General features: G+C 47.3%; 1 protein-coding gene across 2 annotated transcripts in view; it reads right to left on the bottom strand.

Annotated features, from left to right (window-relative positions):
• The window catches only part of LOC126263030 (carbohydrate sulfotransferase 11-like), a 396,515-nt gene that overhangs the window by 230,309 nt on the left and 146,363 nt on the right, over positions 1-19,843 (bottom strand). The gene's annotated exons all lie outside the window — the stretch shown is intronic.

Genomic DNA, 19,843 nt, shown 5'->3' with positions numbered 1-19,843 from the left:
AGCGGCTGCTCATAAGCCACACATCACGCTGGTAAATGCCAAACGACGGCTCTCTCGGTGTAAGGAGCGTAAGGACTGGGCGATTGATCAGTGGAAAATCGTGTGTGTAGTGACGAATCACGGCACCCCATATGGCGGTCCGATGGCAGGGTGAGGGTATGGCGAATGTCCGGTGAACGTCATCTGCCAGCATGTTTAGTGCCAACAGTAAAATTCGGAGGCGGTGGTGTTTGGTGTGGTCGCGTTTTTCATGGAGGGGGCTTGCACCCCTTGTTGTTTTGCGTGGCACTATCACAGCACAGGTATACACTAATGTTTTAGGCACCTTCCTGCTTCGCACTGTTGAAGAACAATTCGGGGATGGCGATTGCATCTTTCGACACGATCGAGCACCTGTTCATAATGCACGGCCTATGGCGGAGTGGTTACACGACGATAACATCCCTCTAATGGACTGACTGCACAGAGTCCTGACCTGAATCCTACAGAACACCTTTGGGATGTTTTGGAACGCCGACTTCGTGCCAGGCCTCAGCGACCGTCATCGATACCTATTCTCAGTGCAGCACTCCGTGAAAATGGGCTGCTATTCCCCAAGAAACTTTCCAGCACCTGATTGAAGTTATGCCTGCTAGAGTGGAAGCTGTCATCAAAGCTAAGAGTAGACCAACACCATATTGAATTTCAGCATTACCGATAATGGCCCCACGAACTTGTAAGTCATTTTCAGCCAGATGTCCGGATACTTTTGATCACATAGTATACTTACTGAGAGTGTATACTTTATATTCAACTTAAGCGAAAGCATTATTCGGCATCGGAAAACGTTTATGTGCGATCTCGCATGTATGCGATCTCGTCTGGTCATTAAAATCATGTGGACATTTCTGGTAGGGTGCAATGGTGCTGAATAAGTGAAAACTAGTCTCCGTGAAATTAAGTATTGACGTCAAATAGTGAAGAAAACGTTTGAAACTTTTGGCGTACGAATCAAGTATTATCGTGAAACTGTCTCTAAGGACTGTTTTTTCCTTATTTTTAGCCAGAATAAGGTGTCATCCTTTAATTTCGAAATTTTCATTGAAATGACGTTGAGAATTTCTCAAATGCCTTTGTATCATTCACAGTTTATTGCAGGCACGTTAGAAACCGCGATAGGCAGAGACTAATAGAGACATCGAGACAGCTCTACAAGACACTAGTTAAGCTAACCTCCTCCTGTTGAGGCAGAAGTTTATTGTACCTTCTCGTTACAAGTTGGTCAACGTAGCCTTCCACACGCAGCGATTGCTAGGAATCATATCCGACGCAGTAATGTGTCACGGTAGGAACATTCCTTATATCTCATCCTAATTAGTTACGCGTTGAGGTAATAATAATAATAAGCCACTACAGTGTGAATATCTATTCGCGACTAGTTTCGATAATACTATCATCATCTGGTACTCATATCACACTCGTTGCTACGTCGAGACGTTACCATATATTGTGAAGCACTAAGCATTGTACAAAGCACTTGTAAATATTCCTGTATAACTGGCATGCACCGGTAATACTATTAAGCTGCTGAATTTTACAATAATCATGTGAGCTGCATCGTTATACAGGATATAACGAAAAGACAATGACGGCTTTCAGAAGTCACTAGAGGATGTCTTTAACAACTTAAGGTTAGAGATAACCCCTCCCCACACATTCGGAAACGTTAGCGAACGACGCGCAGGGCACTGAAATTGTAGAGCCAAACGCCAGCTAATAGGGCACGAGTCCCACTGCAAATCTGAGCTCCTACGCTGACGCTTCTGCGGATTTTGGTGAGAAAGAGTGTCCAAAGCTTTCTTCAGGCGTGCCATATCCAACTGAAACTATTATTTGATGATTCGATTCCGTAGAGGTATCAATCACCGACCCAAGTAGTCCAAACATTCCGAGTGGAATTAAGATCGGATGATTTAGCGGTCCCGTCGGGATGCGAAAGGATACCAGAGTTTTCATCTAACAAGGAAAGGATGTCTGTAGCCCGTGAACACAGCTGGTCGTCTTGGAAGAAAGCCGCGCGGGGTATCCGTGCGGTCTTGGGCGTCTTGCCACGGTTCGCGCGACTCCCTCCGTCGAAGATACGAGTCCTTCCTCTCGCATGGTTGCATGTGTTGTCCTTAGCGTAGGTTAGTTTAAGTTAGAGTAAGTAGTGTGTAAGGCTAGGGACCGATGACCTCAGCAGTTTGGTCCCATAGAACTTACCACAAATTTCCATTTTTTCTTGGAAGAATGGAGTGTCCGCAGCACTCTCCTAGTGAAGATGTTGAGGAAAAGGTAAACACCTGGGCCCAGACAATTTTGAAATAAACGTTCCCATTCATATTCATGGTAAGGAGAACTAGTGGCCACCCAAGTCATTACACAAAAAACACCCCTAAAATACTCTACGCCTACCGTCTTTTAAAAGAAGAGACAAAATCGCGATTCGTCGGACCGTAGTACATCCCTTCAGTCATAAACTGTCCCACTTATGTGTTGTTTGGCCTATTCAGGGCGTACAGCTTAATATGCCGCTGTTATCAATCGCCATTTGTGAGGTATCCCACTCCAGACGCTTGCATGAGAACTAGTTGAGATGGACTGGAATTCACTCGCTGCAGTTATTCCTGTAGTGTCTTAAACCAATTGTGACTGACAAGCCTGATACTTGTTTACGTTCCCTGTCGGGTAGGATCATTACACGACGATTGCTCTTATGCGGACACAACTAATGGGATTGGTTCATTCACGGTGTGGTCTTGGGCAAGTCCATTCACGATAGCTATCTACCAGTCTGTCACAATTCCACGTTGAGCTATCTTACTGCGCGGATTCCATGCAGCCAACTCACTGGCGCATAACCCCAACCCAAATTCATTGTCATGACTTACTTCAGCGGCGGAAGCTCAATTGAGCACTTCGTACCATTTCTGCACCATCTGTAACGCTCCCAATCCTATGCGACTGTTGTGCTGTTTGAAACTGGTAATTGTACTGATCAGCCAGAGCATTATGGCACCCGACCCACTACCGATATAAATCCGTCCAGGCGATAGCAGCGTCACCTGGCGAGTCATGACTGCTAGTCAGAAACGCGCACGGTGCTTATAGTATCAGTGAGGGCGTTGTAAATGTGTACAACGGGAAAGGCGGGCGATCTACACTCCTGGAAATGGAAAAAAGAACACATTGACACCGGTGTGTCAGACCCACCATACTTGCTCCGGACACTGCGAGAGGGCTGTACAAGCAATGATCACACGCACGGCACAGCGGACACACCAGGAACCGCGGTGTTGGCCGTCGAATGGCGCTAGCTGCGCAGCATTTGTGCACCGCCGCCGTCAGTGTAAGCCAGTTTGCCGTGGCATACGGAGCTCCATCGCAGTCTTTATCACTGGTAGCATGCCGCGACAGCGTGGACGTGAACCGTATGTGCAGTTGACGGACTTTGAGCGAGGGCGTATAGTGGGCATGCGGGAGGCCGGGTGGACGTACCGCCGAATTGCTCAACACGTGGGGCGTGAGGTCTCCACAGTACATCGATGTTGTCGCCAGTGGTCGGCGGAAGGTGCACGTGCCCGTCGACCTGGGACCGGACCGCAGCGACGCACGGATGCACGCCAAGACCGTAGGATCCTACGCAGTGCCGTAGGGGACCGCACCGCCACTTCCCAGAAAATTAGGGACACTGTTGCTCCTGGGGTATCGGCGAGGACCATTCGCAACCGTCTCCATGAAGCTGGGCTACGGTCCCGCACACTGTTAGGCCGTCTTCCGCTCACGCCCCAACATCGTGCAGCCCGCCTCCAGTGGTGTCGCGACAGGCGTGAATGGAGGGACGAATGGAGACGTGTCGTCTTCAGCGATGAGAGTCGCTTCTGCCTTGGTGCCAATGATGGTCGTATGCGTGTTTGGCGCCGTGCAGGTGAGCGCCACAATCAGGACTGCATACGACCGAGGCACACAGGGCCAACACCCGGCATCATGGTGTGGGGAGCGATCTCCTACACTGGCCGTACACCACTGGTGATCGTCGAGGGGACACTGAATAGTGCACGGTACATCCAAACCGTCATCGAACCCATCGTTCTACCATTCCTAGACCGGCAAGGGAACTTGCTGTTCCAACAGGACAATGCACGTCCGCATGTATCCCGTGCCACCCAACGTGCTCTAGAAGGTGTAAGTCAACTACCCTGGCCAGCAAGATCTCCGGATCTGTCCCCCATTGAGCATGTTTGGGACTGGATGAAGCGTCGTCTCACGCGGTCTGCACGTCCAGCACGAACGCTGGTCCAACTGAGGCGCCAGGTGGAAATGGCATGGCAAGCCGTTCCACAGGACTACAGCCAGCATCTCTACGATCGTCTCCATGGGAGAATAGCAGCCTGCATTGCTGCGAAAGGTGGATATACACACTGTACTAGTGCCGACATTGTGCATGCTCTGTTGCCTGTGTCTATGTGCCTGTGGTTCTGTCAGTGTGATCATGTGATGTATCTGACCCCAGGAATGTGTCAATAAAGTTTCCCCTTCCTGGGACAATGAATTCACGGTGTTCTTATTTCAATTTCCAGGAGTGCATATGAGTTTGACCGAGGGCAGATTTTGATGGCATGGGGGGCTCGGCATCTCGGAGACTGCACGACCTGTCGGGTGTTCGGGGAGTGCTGTGAAGAGTGTCGTCAGCACGTGGTGAAACCACGTCCAGAAGTAATGGTATTGGGTGGCTACCCATCTTTACAGATATCGGACGTCGTAGGCTGGACAGACTCGTAAAACAGGACAGGCGGCGAAATGGGTGGGTCTAACATCAGACGTTAATGCTGGGCAGAGAACAAGTATGTCTCAACACACAGTGCACAGAATACCCTTAACGATGGGCCTCCGCAGCCGACGACCCATGCGTGTGCCAACGTCAACACCACGACATCGGCAACTAGCACTGAAATGGCACTTGACCACTGGCACTGGACGTTGGGGCAGTGGCAGAGCGTGGCATGGTCTGATGAACCCCGATACCTTCTTCATCATGGTGAAGGGAGAGCGCGAATCCATCGTCTTCCGGGGGGAACAGCTGTACTGAGGGACAGAGATAAACTGGCGGCAGCTCCATTATGCTCTGGCGAACATTCACGTGGACATGCAAGGGTCCAGTGGAGCTCGTGCAAGGCCGTGGCGGCTAAGGGGTAGCGTACGCTGGTTGCAGACCACGTACAGCCCTTCATGACGATCACATTTCAGCAAGATAATGCGGCTTGTTACAAGGCCAGGAGTGTGGCTGAGTGGTTCAGGGAACACAGTGGAGAGCTCCAATTGATGTGCTGCCCCCCCCCCCCCCGACCTAAACTCGACAAATCTGAACACAATCGAATAAACCTGGTATGTGGTTGAACGTGGCGTCAGAGTTCATCGCCCCACTCCTTGCAAATTAGGGGAATTGGGTGACTTATGTGTGCAGATGCGGTGTCAGCTGTCTCCGGTGACCTATAAGGGCTTCATTACTTCCATGCGACGACGCGTCGCCACTGTTAACTGTGCCGTGTTAACCAGCTATTAGATAGGTGGTCATCACGTTCTGGCTGATCGTTGTATTTGTCCGGTATAAAAATGAAGCTGAAGATCATCCTGAATGTGGTGTCACCCACTGCGAAAAGCCCGCACGGGATCCGTCAGCGTACAGAGCTAAATTTCCTGGGGAAGGGATGGCATAGTTGCAGGTTTTCATGTCTGTAATTTAGACGCTCTACAGCGTCGTAAGATGACATTATAGAACTTTGATTTGTTCTTTGCGACGTCTTCTACAACCCCTCGAATTTTGTAAATACCTTTACATTTGGTGTGCACGAATGTTCTGGATCACTTGTGTGCTAATTACTACAGGTAGCTTGTCATCTGCAACCAAACGATGTTGATGAGAAAGTTTTTGCTGGGAGTTAACCTATCTTCTAGAATGTAATTTAATTTGTCGCGATGTTTTCGCGACTATATTCGTTTTTAGTTACGTTTCCGTGTAAAAACTCTCACATCAACATCGTTTGGTTGCAGATGACAAGCTACCTGTAGTAATTAACACACAAGTGATCCAGAAAATTCATGTACACCAAATGTAAAGGTATTTACAAAAAGAAACGTTCTATTGTTTGAACTAAAGATGCACATAACTTTATAATCATTTAACAAAAATGTTCACATTACAGAATAAATAAAAACGAAAACCCACTGATGATGACACAGTGGTGCCGAAACATGTTTGGGTACTGAGAAAAAACGGTGTTTTACATAACTGGCGGACCTCACATCCAACAAGAGCATTTTCTTACGATGATTCGTCTTGCCTGTTTGTCGGTGGAATGTAGTATACGTAGGGACGTATTTGTAGTTGACTCTGCACATCCTGAAACAGCAGTTGCTGGCAGTAAAACAAGGGCTAGGAACTGGAGAACCAAATGATGATCTCAGAGGATAGTAATCGTGACCTGTTTTGGCATTGGAGCGGAGAAAACAGTTTTGGGATGGAGGTAGTGCCCAATCACCGGGGTCTCTGTGATATTAGCTTTAAAGAAGATAGCGCAAAACCAATACTGACTGTTATCATGATCTACGTCGATAGGAAAGGTGTTCGACTGTTTCGGTGGCCGGCACTTTCTTCTGATGCATCATCCATTCAAAACATCTGATCATCAGACGTCGACAGACTGCACCGCCACTGTGCCCCTATCTGTTATCCAAGCTCAGTTTGACTTGATAACCAGCCGGTTTAGAGCCCTTAATGCTGCTAGGGCTGTGTTCTAAATTTCGCATCTTATGTACCTCCATATCACCTACAGATTTACTAGTGTTTTCTTCCTACTTTAGTGTATAGGCATAATTATTAAAATTCCGCTATTTGCTGTTCTTCCTGGTGTGGTCAGAAGTGTGGAAGTTACTCTCCGGATTGTACTAGTGTAGCTGTTCCCAACCTTTCTTAGATCCTTACCCCTGAGTGCAATTACACTTTAGCTAATACCTCCCACACCCTCGCACGCCATCTGTTGAAACCTCCCTTCCCCACAATATGACCAACTTTAGCACCTAACTAAACTGTAGAATGAAAGACTTTTCTTGGAACACTTTTATTTTTAAAATGATGAGACCTGAATGATATTTAGTTTGTGCGTGTCTGTGTGTTTGAATGATTAACGAACTTGTGCTGCATCGCAAGTGTAACCCACAGCTCATTCTCAGAAAAGAAAGCTAACTATCCACAGTGAGCATTCACAGTCGTTACAAAACATGCTTCCCCTACATTACTCCTCTCCACTGCGCACTTGCTTGACCTGCTCGCTGCAACCCAGTTTAAAATCAAACACGTTCAGGTGTGTGCAGCATACTTACAGTTCGCAGATCGCTTTATTGCTGCACTCCTTACTTCTGAAATGGCAGAAATTGTACGACTTCAGGCTGTTAATGCCTTGTGTCTAACCACTCTATTAATAATAGTAATAATGATAATAAAACTGTTTACAACACTATATTAACCCATATGTAGTTACTGCTGTCGGGCTGTCAATTACTTCCTTATCTGTTTCGAAGCGAGTAATAAAATAATTTCTGGGCTACTGCAGGTATTATCTACAACTTGGAGAAGACATCTTCTTGACACATTTAGCATTTGTTACGTATGAATCCTTATCATTGGCGATGTACGGGACAAAACACAACATATGTGTGTTGTGGGTTGACTATGTGAGGAACTTGTAACCTTCACCGCATTAATGCTACTAATTGAGAAAACGCAATTATTTATAATATATACACTGAAGAGCCAAAAGAAAACTGTTTTACCTGCTTAATATTGTGTAGGGCCCCTGCGAGCATGCAGAAGTGCCGCAGCACGACGTGGCATGGACTCGACTAATGTCTGAAATACCGCTGGAGGGTCCGCAGCTCGTGGTCGTGCGGTAGCGTTCTCGTTTCCCGCGCCCGGGTTCCCGGGTTCGATTCCCGGTGGGGTGAGGGATTTTCTCTGCCTCGTGATGACTTGGTGTTGTGTGATGTCCTTCGGTTAGTTAGGTTTAAGTAGTTCTAAGTTCTAGGGGACTGATGACCATAGATGTTAAGTCTCATAGTGCTCAGAGCCGTTTGAACCGGAGGGAATTGACAACATGAATCCTGCAGGGGTGTCCATAAATCCGTAACAGTACGAGAGGGTTGAGATCTCTCCTGAACAAGCCGTTGCAAGGCATTCCAGATATGCTCAATAATATAGATGTCTGGGGAGTTTGGTGGCCGCGGAAGTGTCTAAATTCGGAAGAGTGTTCCTGGAGCCACTCTGTAACAGTTCTGGACGTGTGCGGCGTCGCATTTTCGTGCTGGAATTGCCCAAGTCCGTCGGAATGCACAGGATGCTTTCGTCCTTGTCAACTGTAAGAGTCGTATCTTGACGTATCAGGAGTCCCATATCACTCCAACTGTACACGCCCCAAACGATTACAGAGCCTCCACCAGCCTGAACAGTCCCTGATCACATGCAGAGTCCGTGCATTCATGAGGTTGTCTCCACACCAGTGCACGATGATAATAAAAAATAAAACTCGTCCGCCGGCCGTGGTGGTCTCGCGGTTCTAGGCGCACAGTCCGGAACCGTGCGACTGCTACGGTCGCAGGTTCGAATCCTGCCTCGGGCATGGATGTGTGTGATGTCCTTAGGTTAGTTAGGTTTAAGTAGTTCTAAGTTCTAGGGGACTGATGACCACAGCAGTTGAGTCCCATAGTGCTCAGAGCCATTTGAACCAAAACTCGTCCGACCAGGCAACAAGTTTCCAGTCATCAACAGTCCAATGTCGGTGTTGACGGATCCAGGCGAGGCGTAAAACTTTGTGTCCTGCAGTCGTCAAGGGTACACGAGTGGGCCTTCGGCTCCAAATGCCCATATGGATGATGTTTCGTTGAATGGTTCGCAAAATAACACTTGTTGATGGCCCAGCATTGAAATCTACAGCAGTTTGCAAAGGACTGAACTTCCGTCATTTTGAAAGATTCTTCTCAGTCTTCGTTGACCAGCCGGCCGGAGTAGCCGTGCGGTTCTGGGCGCTACAGTCTGGAACCGAGCGACCGCTACGGTCGCAGGTTCGAATCCTGCCTAGGGCATGGATGTGTGTGATGTCCTTAGGTTAGTTAGGTTTAATTAGTTCTACGTTCTAGGCGACTGATGACCTCAGAAGTTAAGTCGCATAGTGCTCAGAACCAGCCAGTCTTCGTTGACCCGTTCTTGCAGGATCTTTTTCCGGCCGCAGCGATGTCGGAGATTTGATGTTTTACCGGATTCCTAATATTCACGGTACACTCGTGAAATGGTCGTACTGGAGAATCCCCACTTCATAGCTGCCTCCGTGATGCTGTGCAGCCGGCCGTTGTGGCAGAGCGGTTCTAGGCGCTTCAGTCCGGAACCGCGCTGCTGCTACGGTCGCAGGTTCGAATCCTGCCTCGGGCATGGATGTGTGTGATGTCCTTAGGTTAGTCAGGCTTAAGTAGTTCTAAGTCTAGGGGACTGATGACCTCAGATGTTGAGTCCCATAGTGCTTAGAGCCATTTGATGCTGTGCACCGCCTATAACACCAGGTCCAAACTCACTTAAATCTTGATAACCTCCATTGTAAAAGCAGTAGCCGATCTAACAAGTGCGCCAGACACTTGTCTTATATAGGCGTTGCCGATGGCAGCGTCGTTTTCTGCCCGTTTACATGCCTCTGTATTTGAATATGCATGCCTGTACCAGTTTCTTTGCCGCTTCAGTATCTATTCAGTATCAGTCTTACAAAATCACCCGTCAGGTTAGTCGAGACCGCTAATGCGCTGCTTCCTGGTTTCGGGTAGGCGGGCCGGCCCCGCATCGAATCCGCCCGGAGGATTAACGACGAGGGCTGGTGTGCTGACCAGCCTGGATGTGGTTTTAGGCGGTTTTCCACATCCCCCTAGGTGAATACCGCGCTGGTCCCCATGTTCCGCCTTAGTTACCCATCTCGCAGACATTTGCAACACGTTCACACTATTTCATGATTTACACTAGACGCAGACAGTTTGGGTACACTGATTCCGTCTGGGGGGGGGGGGGGCATCTGACCACCCCGTCTAACTAACCATGCCAAATCCCATAACAACGTCGACCCTGCCTACATTGCTCGACAAAGGAAAAAGCGTAAGTTTTACAAAATTGTGGTAATAGTAATGATGTTTTGGGAATAATTTACACTACTGGCCATTAAAATTGCTACACCACGAATATGACATGCTACAGACACGAAATTTAAGCGACGGGAAGAAGATGCTGTAATATGCAAATGATTAGCTTTTCAGAGCATTCACACAAGGCTGGCGCCGGTGGCGACAATTACAACGTGCTGACATGAGTAAAGTCTCCAACCGATTTCTCATACACAAACAGCCGTTGACCGGCGTTGCCTGGTGAAACGTTGTTGTGGTTCCTCGTGTAAGGAGGAGAAATGCGTACCATCACGTTTCCGACTTTGATAAAGGTCGGATTGTAGCCTTTCGAGGTTGCGGTTTATCGTATCGCGACATTGCTGTTCGCGATGGTCGAGATCCAATGACTGTTAGCAGAATGTGGAATCGGTGGGTTCAGGAGGGTAATACGGAATTCCGTGCTGGATCCCAATGGCCTCGTATCACTAGCAGTCGAGATGACAGGCATCTTATCCGCATGGCTGTAACGGACCGTGCAGCCACGTCTCGATCCCTGAGTCAACAGATGGGGATTTTTGGAAGACAACAACCATCTGCACGAACAGTTCGACGACGTTTGCAGCAGCATGGACTATCAGCTTGGAGACCACGGCTGCGGTTACCCTTGACGCTGCATCACAGGCAGGAGCGCATGCGATGGTGTACTCAACGACGAACCTGGGTGCACGAATGGCAAAACGTCATTTTTTCGGATGAATCCAGGTTCTGGCCGGCCGGAGTGGCCGTGCGGTTCTAGGCGCTACAGTCTGGAATCGAGCGACCGCTACGGTCGCAGGTTCGAATCCTGCCTCAGCCATGGATGTGTGTGATGTCCTTAGGTTAGTTAGGTTTAATTAGTTCTAAGTTCTAGGCGACTGGTGACCTCAGAAGTTAAGTCGCATAGTACTCAGAGCCATTCCAGGTTCTGTTTACAGCATCATGATGGCCGCATCCGTGTTTGGCGACATCGCGGTGAACGCACATTGGAAGCGTGTATTCGTCATCGCCATACTGGCGTGTCACCCGGCGTGATGGTATCGGGTGCCATTGGTTATACGTATCGGTGACCTCTTGTTCGCATTGACGGCACTTTGAACAGTGGACGTTACATTTGAGATGTGTTACGAGCCGTGGCTCTACCCTTAATTCGATCGCTGCGAAACCTTACATTTCAGCAGGATAATGTACGACCGCATGTTGCAGGTCCTGTACAGGCCTTTCTGGATACAGAAAATGTTCGACTGCTGCCGTGGCCAGCACATTCTCCAGATCTCTCACCAACTGAAAACGTCTGGACAACGGTGGCCGAGCAACTGGCTCGTAACAATACGCCAGTCACTACTCTTGATGAACCATCCAAGCTCTGTTTGACTCAATGCCCAGGCGTATCAAGGCCGTTATTACGGCCAGAGGCGGTTGTTCTGGGTACTGATTTGTCAGGACCTATACACCCAAATTGCATGAAAATGTAATCACATGTCAGTTCTAGTATAATATATTTGTCCAATGAATACCCGTTTATCATCTGCATTTCTTCTTGGTGTAGCAATTTTAATGGCCAGGAGTGTAATTTCGTGACTGAAAGAGAATCGAATAGTTTAGTTTTTACCCCTCAGAAAATTTTATTTTAAGCCTCAGGAGGCAATTACTTCCAATTTGGGAACCACTGTCCTCATGTAGCTCCCTGAGGTACGGCAGCGGCTGGTAGTGGCAGCCGAGGCGAAGCGCCTCCTTGGCGCAGAGCCTCGGTGGGGCCGTGCATCAGGCAGCGAGGACCGCCGCCGCCACTGCCCCCCGCCACTTGCCTAATGACCCCCATTGTGGACGGCGCGGGCCACCGCATTGCGGCTGCCCTGCACTGCAGCACGACGCCTTTTGGCTGCGCGCCTCGGCCCCCTTCTCTCGGCGACTGCCTGCGAGCTCTCGCTATCACTGCAGTATCGATTGTTGCCCGCTTAAAAAAGGACCGGCTCGTGGCAGATAAGGGCGAGCGGAACCGACGGCCGCAAGGGGGGTCCGCGGGCGCCGTGTAGTGCAGCGTGACCTTCACCGCCTCCGGCTGCGGCGGCGGCAGCAGGTGCTCCGGCCGGCCGCGACAGCTTTATCTGCGCGCGGCGCGACAGTCGCTGTAAAGCCGCCCTCTCACGGTACGTGAAGACGCACGTAGACGAGGGGCTCGTGACGCCACAGCGTGGAATTTCACGTTCCACTACACTGCGCAGCGAGAAACACGTGAGATTTTTTCCTCATGGAGGGGAACGTAGCCAATAAGTTTGGAACACGCAGGGAAGCGTTACCGTACACTACATGCAGACAAGCTCCCCCCCCCCCCCCCCCACACACACACAGTGACCGAGCGAGGTGGCGAAGTGGGTAGCACAGTGGACCCGCATTCGGGAGGACGACGGTTCAATCCCGCGTCCGGCCTTCCTGATTTAGGTTTTCCGTGATTTCCCTAAATCGCTCCAGGCAAACGCCGGGATGGTTCCTTTGAAAGGGCACGGCCCACTTCCTTCCCCATCCTTCCCTAATCCGATGAGACCGATGACCTCGCTGTTTGGTCTCTTCCCCCAAACAACAACACACAGTGAGATGATCTATGGCCGATCTCCCACTAATATATATATAACGATCCTGATTGTTCCAGGAATGCAGAAACTGCAGCAAACTCGGATACATCGCCATCGCCTGCCACGGTAAAGATGCATGATACCCATACTAACAAACCCAACCTTGCATGAACGATCGAAGCTAGTAAGACACTACTGCTCTTACTACCCGCTGGCCATTGTGGCTTCAGTCCGGAACCGCGCGACCGCTTCGGACGCAGGTTCGAATCCTGCCTCGGGCATGGATGTTTGTGATGTCCTTAGGTTAGGTAGGTTTAAGTAGTTCTAAGTTCTAGGGGGCTGATGACCTCAGATGTTAAGTCCCATAGTGCTCAGAGCCATTTGAACCATTTCTTACTACCCATCCCACTGTCGCAGAGGTTTCTTTCCCACGGCACGAGCCTTGGCACTTTTTTCCCTCTGCTCTTCAAATTGCTACCCTCATTCGCGTTTCGTCCAGTATCTATGACCAGATGGACCGTGTTAATGCGTAGTCTTACCCAGACGCACGGACTTTAAGCCATAAATCAAGTTCACTTTCAACAGAAACAGCAGTTATGGGACACTCTGTAGGAGATTCAATGTATCACTGCTGGAATTTACATTCATGTTTTCAACCTGAAGTGACACATTGGTATTACTTAAAACGAAGAAAATAGGCTCTTTTAAAATTTGATTTGTATAAATGTTTTGAATTAGTACCAGATCTATAAGCCCAAATGTTCAAATGTGTGTGAATTCCTAAGGGACTAAACTGCTTAGGTCATCGGTCCATAGACGTACACACTACTTAACCTAAATTATCCTAAGGACAAACACACACACCCATGCCCGAGAGTGGACTCGAACCTCCGGCGGGAGGGGCCGCGCAGTCCGTGATATGACGCCTCAAACCGCGCGGCTTCTGTAAGTGCAATAACATATTGTGTAATATGAATCACATTCGTTTAATAAATTATGTCTGACAAGTGTTGCAAACAAACTTTTGTTTAGCTCTCTCCTCAATATGAGATATGGTTCAGCTTTTCCATTATGTAATTGATGATATGAAATTATCTGCTGCATCATCATTTTCTTCCAGCAGTAAGTACAACAATAAATGACTATCAATAATTTTAGAAACGTACGTCTACTTGTGCTAACTGTTGATGACTGAGCTACAGTCCCTGATCTACGGGAGGGGGCGGGGGGTGGAAAAACGTGTTTTCAGTCCCTGGCTGCAATTTCAGGGGGCGCCAAATTCATATTCTTGCAGAAAAAAAAAATTGTTTCTTAAAGCGCCTAGTATCTAGCGCACGTTGGTCTATCGATTACACAGATGATTTTGAACATCCCTGTTGGTTTTGAACATTTTTCGACACATTCTAAGTTGATTCCTGAAAGATTCATAACTTGATTTTTGAATGCGCGCGTAGTGCACGTGATGTCTCTGCCAAGGGGATCCCCGACGCATCTAGAAATAAAGTAACTTTCCCGCAGACAAAATGGGACGGGGCTGTACGTGCTGAGCAGAATAAAACCGAACGGGTGAACGTCAATCGCTGTATGCTTTTGTGGTTGATTGGATGTACGAATCATCAGCGAAATCCATGGATTCAGACTACCAGAGTGGAAGCAAACGACTAACAGGAATAACAGGTAAGAAACATTACATATTAATCTTCTTGGTGTATCCAAGAAAATGAAATTTTGACTGAAAATTTTTGCCAGGTCACTACACTACCAAGGGTCAGATATACAGTCCTAGGTAACAGACGCTTTAGTTCTATTCTCAGAACAGCGCGGAAAAAAAAAAACGTGTAGTATGAACACGTAATGATGCCTAACCGTAGAATAAACGCGGAATAACTAAACTGGTGATCCTGGCAGGGTTAGTGAAGTTAGCCTGAGAATAAGTTTTGACAATGGTAGGAATAGTTACAGAATTAGTGATGACAAGATTGTTTGTTAGAACGAGTAAGTAGCAGAAACAGAGACACCACACAAATTATAAGGAGGAATATGACGTTTCCAAATTTATATAAAAATTTCGAAATACTGCTTTTCGATCTCATGCTCGAGAAACTGGAGCGTATGAATGAAATGCGAAACTATTTCCTAACATAAAACCTTTGCTTGTAATAGGCTTAATAGGCATTTGATATTCGTACTTCGTAAATTGTATTCTGACGTGTTGTTTATGTAAATGAGGTAGATTAAAATGACCATTTGTTCCAAATCAGTCTCTCTTATTTTTCGTATGTTATAACTGCTCTATATTAGAAAGGTTATTTCGTTTTATCTAGCAGACAGTGATAAAATAGAGGTAATCAAATCGAGAAACCACACCAGTCTTGGATACTATTCGTATTAACAGTTTTTTCAGTATTAGGGAACGACATTTTGATATTTCATGGAGCAAAACCTTTGACGCACTTTGATGAGGTAGTAGATTCTTTCGCAGAAAGGAAAGCACGACGTGTAAAGCTGTAGCAAGATGAGTGAGAAAGAAATGGTAGAACCTAAGGACTGAAGAAATGTGTACTGTCTTGCTTGTCTCTTGTCTTTACTCGTCATTTATTTCCTATATTTAATTTTATGTCACACAAAAGAGAAAGTTACTAGCTAAAAAAAATAAATGTCGTGTTACTAGGGCCTCCCGTCGCGTACACCGTTCGTCGGGTGCAAGTCTTTCGATCTGACGCCACTTCGGCGACTTGTGCGTCGATGGGGATGAAATAATGATGATGATTAGGACAACACAACACCCAGTCCCCGAGCGGAGAAAATCTGCGACCCAGCCGGGAATCGAACCCGGGCCCTTTGGATTGACATTATGTCGGGCTGACCACTCAGCTACCGGGGGCGGACAGTTACTAGCTAATAGGCAATAAAAAGTGCAAATTTCCTAGAGAGTTCTTGATCTCACAGTTACAAATAATGGCATCCAGTATTAATTCTGGCCGGCAGGGGTGGCCGAGCGGTTCTAGGCTCCACAGTCTGGAACCGCGCGACCGCTACGGTCGCAGGTTCTAATATTGCCTCGGGCATGGATGTGTGTGATGTCCTTAGCTTAGTTAGGTTTAAGTAGTTCTAAGTTCTAGGGCACTGATGACCTTTTTTTAAAAATTAATTCTGAGGTCTTTTTAAGGGGGGGGGGGGGGTATAGCGTCAAAACGGGCAACTGGGGGCAGGAGAGGCACCACAGGACATTCTAATTTCAAATCAATCTCTTCAGAAAGATATGAGCTACAAAATCAACATTTTTTTGAAAAATCGATTTTTTAAATATTTTTGACATCCTATCTCAAACGCACAGAGGGGGGGGGGCACTATCAAGTTTTTGCCCCAATCCGGGAATGTCATAGATCCGGGGTACTGCGCTGACGCTGCTTGCACATGATGTCGTCAGGAAACTACTTTAACTTCTACTTTATCCATACTGTAAAGAGGTGTGGCTTTCTTCCAACTACAAGTACAATTTCGATATATGTAGCTACATTTAGTACATAGCAACGTATTACCTAAAATGAAGCAAAGTAGCCAGCGACCACGCTTTCCACTGCAAACCCTTTAAATTTTTCTGCTGCAGAGTACTTGGAAATCAAGTATCACAGGAACTGTGACGAGTATCGAAAAAAATTGACGCTTGGTCATCGGGCTGTGATATGAAACTATACGACAAGAAAGAAATCTTGTTGATCCAGTTACTTTGCTCAGAATCTTCTAAGAAGTATTATATACATTAGTGATGAAAACGCCCAAATGCGAAACAAGTTGTTTTTAATTTCTTGAAGTAAAAGGAGAACATCTACCAAAAAACTAACTCCAGGAGTTGATGTAGCTTTGCTTCATTTACATACAGTATTATTTACAGTTTAATGAGTTTTTATCGTTCACAGCAAGAAAATATAAAAATTCATTTTTCTCAAGTTCTGTTGTCAGCCGCTTTGTGGGAACCGTTCTTTACTGTTCTGTGTGGTCTTTTCTCTTACTACTGCCCATTATATAGCCCTAAATTTAACAGTCCACAAAATAACTGTTTATTTGTAGATAAGCACTGCAGCAAATATGCACAATTAATAAAATAAACAAAAGGTATCCATTCGCCTTTGGCTTCAGACACAGCGGTTGTCTCGGTTTCAATGTGGCAAACTTCGCGCTTGCACACTAAATTCTGGCACATGAAGTGCAGCCGAGTTTGCATTCTGTACACTTTCTGTACTGTGCCTTCACCACAGCTGTGCTCACAACGCTACCACGAAGCACACTTAAAATGACGCTAATGGCTGACTCGGCAAAATCGCATTACTGGCTAGAGTGTTGCGTGGTACAGTGGCCCCTGCCATGGCGCATCGCCCCAGAGCCTGCCTTCTTACGTGCACGTTACTGCAGCGGCTACAAATTCTTGTATGGAGGAAACGAATTTGCAGGAAGAAATTCAAACTGGAATGACCACATAAAAATACACTGATAAGTCAAAGAAACTGGCACATCTACCTAACATCGTGTAGAGCCCTCACGAGCACGCAGAAGTGCCGCAACATGTCGTGGCGTGGACTAGACTAATGTCTGAAGTTGCTGGAGGGAACTGACACCATGAATCCTGCAGCGCCGTCCTGAGTGGCCGAGCGGTTCTAGGCGATACAGTCTGGAACTGTGCGACCGCAGGTTCAAATTGTGCCTCGGGAATGGATGTGTGTGATGTCCTTAGGTTAGCTAGGTTTAAGTAGTTCTAAGTTATAGGGGACTGATGACCTCAGCAGTTAAGTCCCATAGTGCTCAGAGCCATTTGAACCATTTTGTAGCAATTTTGGACGTGTGGTGTGTCGCATTATCCTGATGGAATTGCCCAAGTTCTTCGAAATGCACAACGGACATGAATGGATGCAGGTTGCTTACGTACGTGTCACCTGTCAGAGTAGTATCTAGACGTATCAGGGGGTCCCATATCACTCCAGCTGCACACGCCCTACACCATTACAGAGCCTCCACCAACTTGAACAGCCCCCTGCTGACATGCAGGGTCCATGGATTCTTCAGATTGTCTCCATACCCGTACACGTCCATCCACTCGATGCAATTTGAAACGACACTTGTCCGAGCAGGCAACACGTTTCCAGTCATCGACAGTCCAACGTCGGTGTTGACGGGCTCGAAGAGGCGTAAAGCTTTGTGTCGTGGAGTCATCAAGCGTATGCAAGCCCATATCAATGAGATTTCGTAGAATGGTTCGCACAGTAACACTTGTTGATGGCCAAGCATTGAAATCTACAGTAGCTTGCGAAAGACTGTACTTCAGTCAGGTTGAACGATTATCTTCAGTCTTCTTTGATCCGTTTTTGCAGAATCTTTTTCTGGTCGCAGCGACGTCGGAGATTTGATGTTTTACACGACTTCTGATATTGACGGTGCACTCTTGAAATGGTCGTACGGAAAAATCCCCACTTCATCGCTACCTCGGAGATACTGTGTCCCATCGCTCGTGCGCTGACTACAACACCACGTTCAAACTCATTTAAATCTTGATACCTGCCATTGTAGCAATAGTAACCAATCTAACAACTGCGCCAGACAATTCCTGTCTTTTATAGGCGTTGCCGACGGCAGCGCCTTATTCTGTCTGTATTTGAATACGCAAGCCTATACCAGTTTCTTTGGCGTTTCAGTGCAGTTGTAAGAAGCACTTGCCAGACTGGTTAAACAGAAGAATCCTCAGCAACGAAGGAGATAACTTCTAGAACGCTCGTTTGGACGGTATTCTAATATTACTCTCGAGTCTGAGACCGCTACCAAGTAATAGAGACAGAGGCAATCCGAATAAGAACAACGCATGTCGTCGCAGTTCTTTTTGTAAGCACGCACGTGTCACAGAGATGTTTATCCACCTTCAGTGGCAGAAATTAAGAGTGAGACATTGTGCATAACGGCGTGGTTTACTATAAAAATTACGATTTGTTTCCAGAAGAGTTAGCCAATATATCCACTGGGCGTCCTGTACACACAGCGTTTATATTGCTTAAAGACCATGAAGGTAGAAATTAGAGAAATTTGCGCTCACAAGAGGGCTTACTAGCAATCTCCTTTCTGCTCATCTTTCGCTACTGAAACAGGGAAATGGGGGAGGGGGGGGGGGAAGGGGGGTGCAGTAGCGCACGAACTACCATGCATTATAAGTTGACATGCATAGTATAGATGAAGATATAAATGCTGGCATAGAAATGAACGCGTGTACCAACCTTGGTGGCGGCCTTGGTATGGACCTCTAGAAGTTAATAACTTTATGTAATTTGTGATTCTTAGCCATTTAATTAAGATTTTACTTTATGCATCTAGTTGTTCTATCCAACCGGATTGCTGTACGTCTTAAAGCGCCACTTCCGTGCACCGGCCTTGGACTGAATCCGCCCGCCAAATTAACAAGATCGGTGCGCCAGCCAGCCTGGATGTTCGCAGGAAGTTTCCCGCATCCCATTAGGTGAGTATCCAGCCCCCGCCACAGTCACACGATTCGCAAACATTTCAAACAACTTCCGCTCACTTTCACACGAATAATACTACACACAGGCAGCTGGCGTACACGTATTCAGGCCCCTAGGACGGGGGGGGGGGGGGGGGGGAGTTGGTGGTGCCTACAGGAGTGGTCTTCCGGCCACCCAAGAAACTAGCCATGCCACAGCACTTCATAACCACGCCGATACTGTGCCGATGCGGGACAAAGGCGCGAGAAAAAGAAGAAAATTCTGCACCCAGTTGTTCTAGAAGGTACAAGTGAGAGCAAGATAAAGCCAAAACGAGTATCCAGCAAAACCCTCTTTCTTTGAGGTAGCAATCAAGAAGTCCAGGAGTGAGACCGGGAGACTATCTCCATCATCTGCCTGCAGAGATACGCGACTGAACCTTTGTTTTTTTGTTTGTATCTGTGTCTGTTTCTCGCTTGTATTTTGGCTTTGCTAAAGAAAAGCTGGCGAGTGCCTGTCTGTCCTAGTTTGCTTCTCGATTCTCCTACC

Source organism: Schistocerca nitens, chromosome 6 (genome assembly GCF_023898315.1).
Source record: "Schistocerca nitens isolate TAMUIC-IGC-003100 chromosome 6, iqSchNite1.1, whole genome shotgun sequence".
NCBI classification, from domain to species: Eukaryota; Metazoa; Arthropoda; class Insecta; order Orthoptera; family Acrididae; genus Schistocerca; species Schistocerca nitens.
Note: the sequence above shows the minus strand (reverse complement) of the source record. Positions and strands in the feature narration are given on the sequence as shown.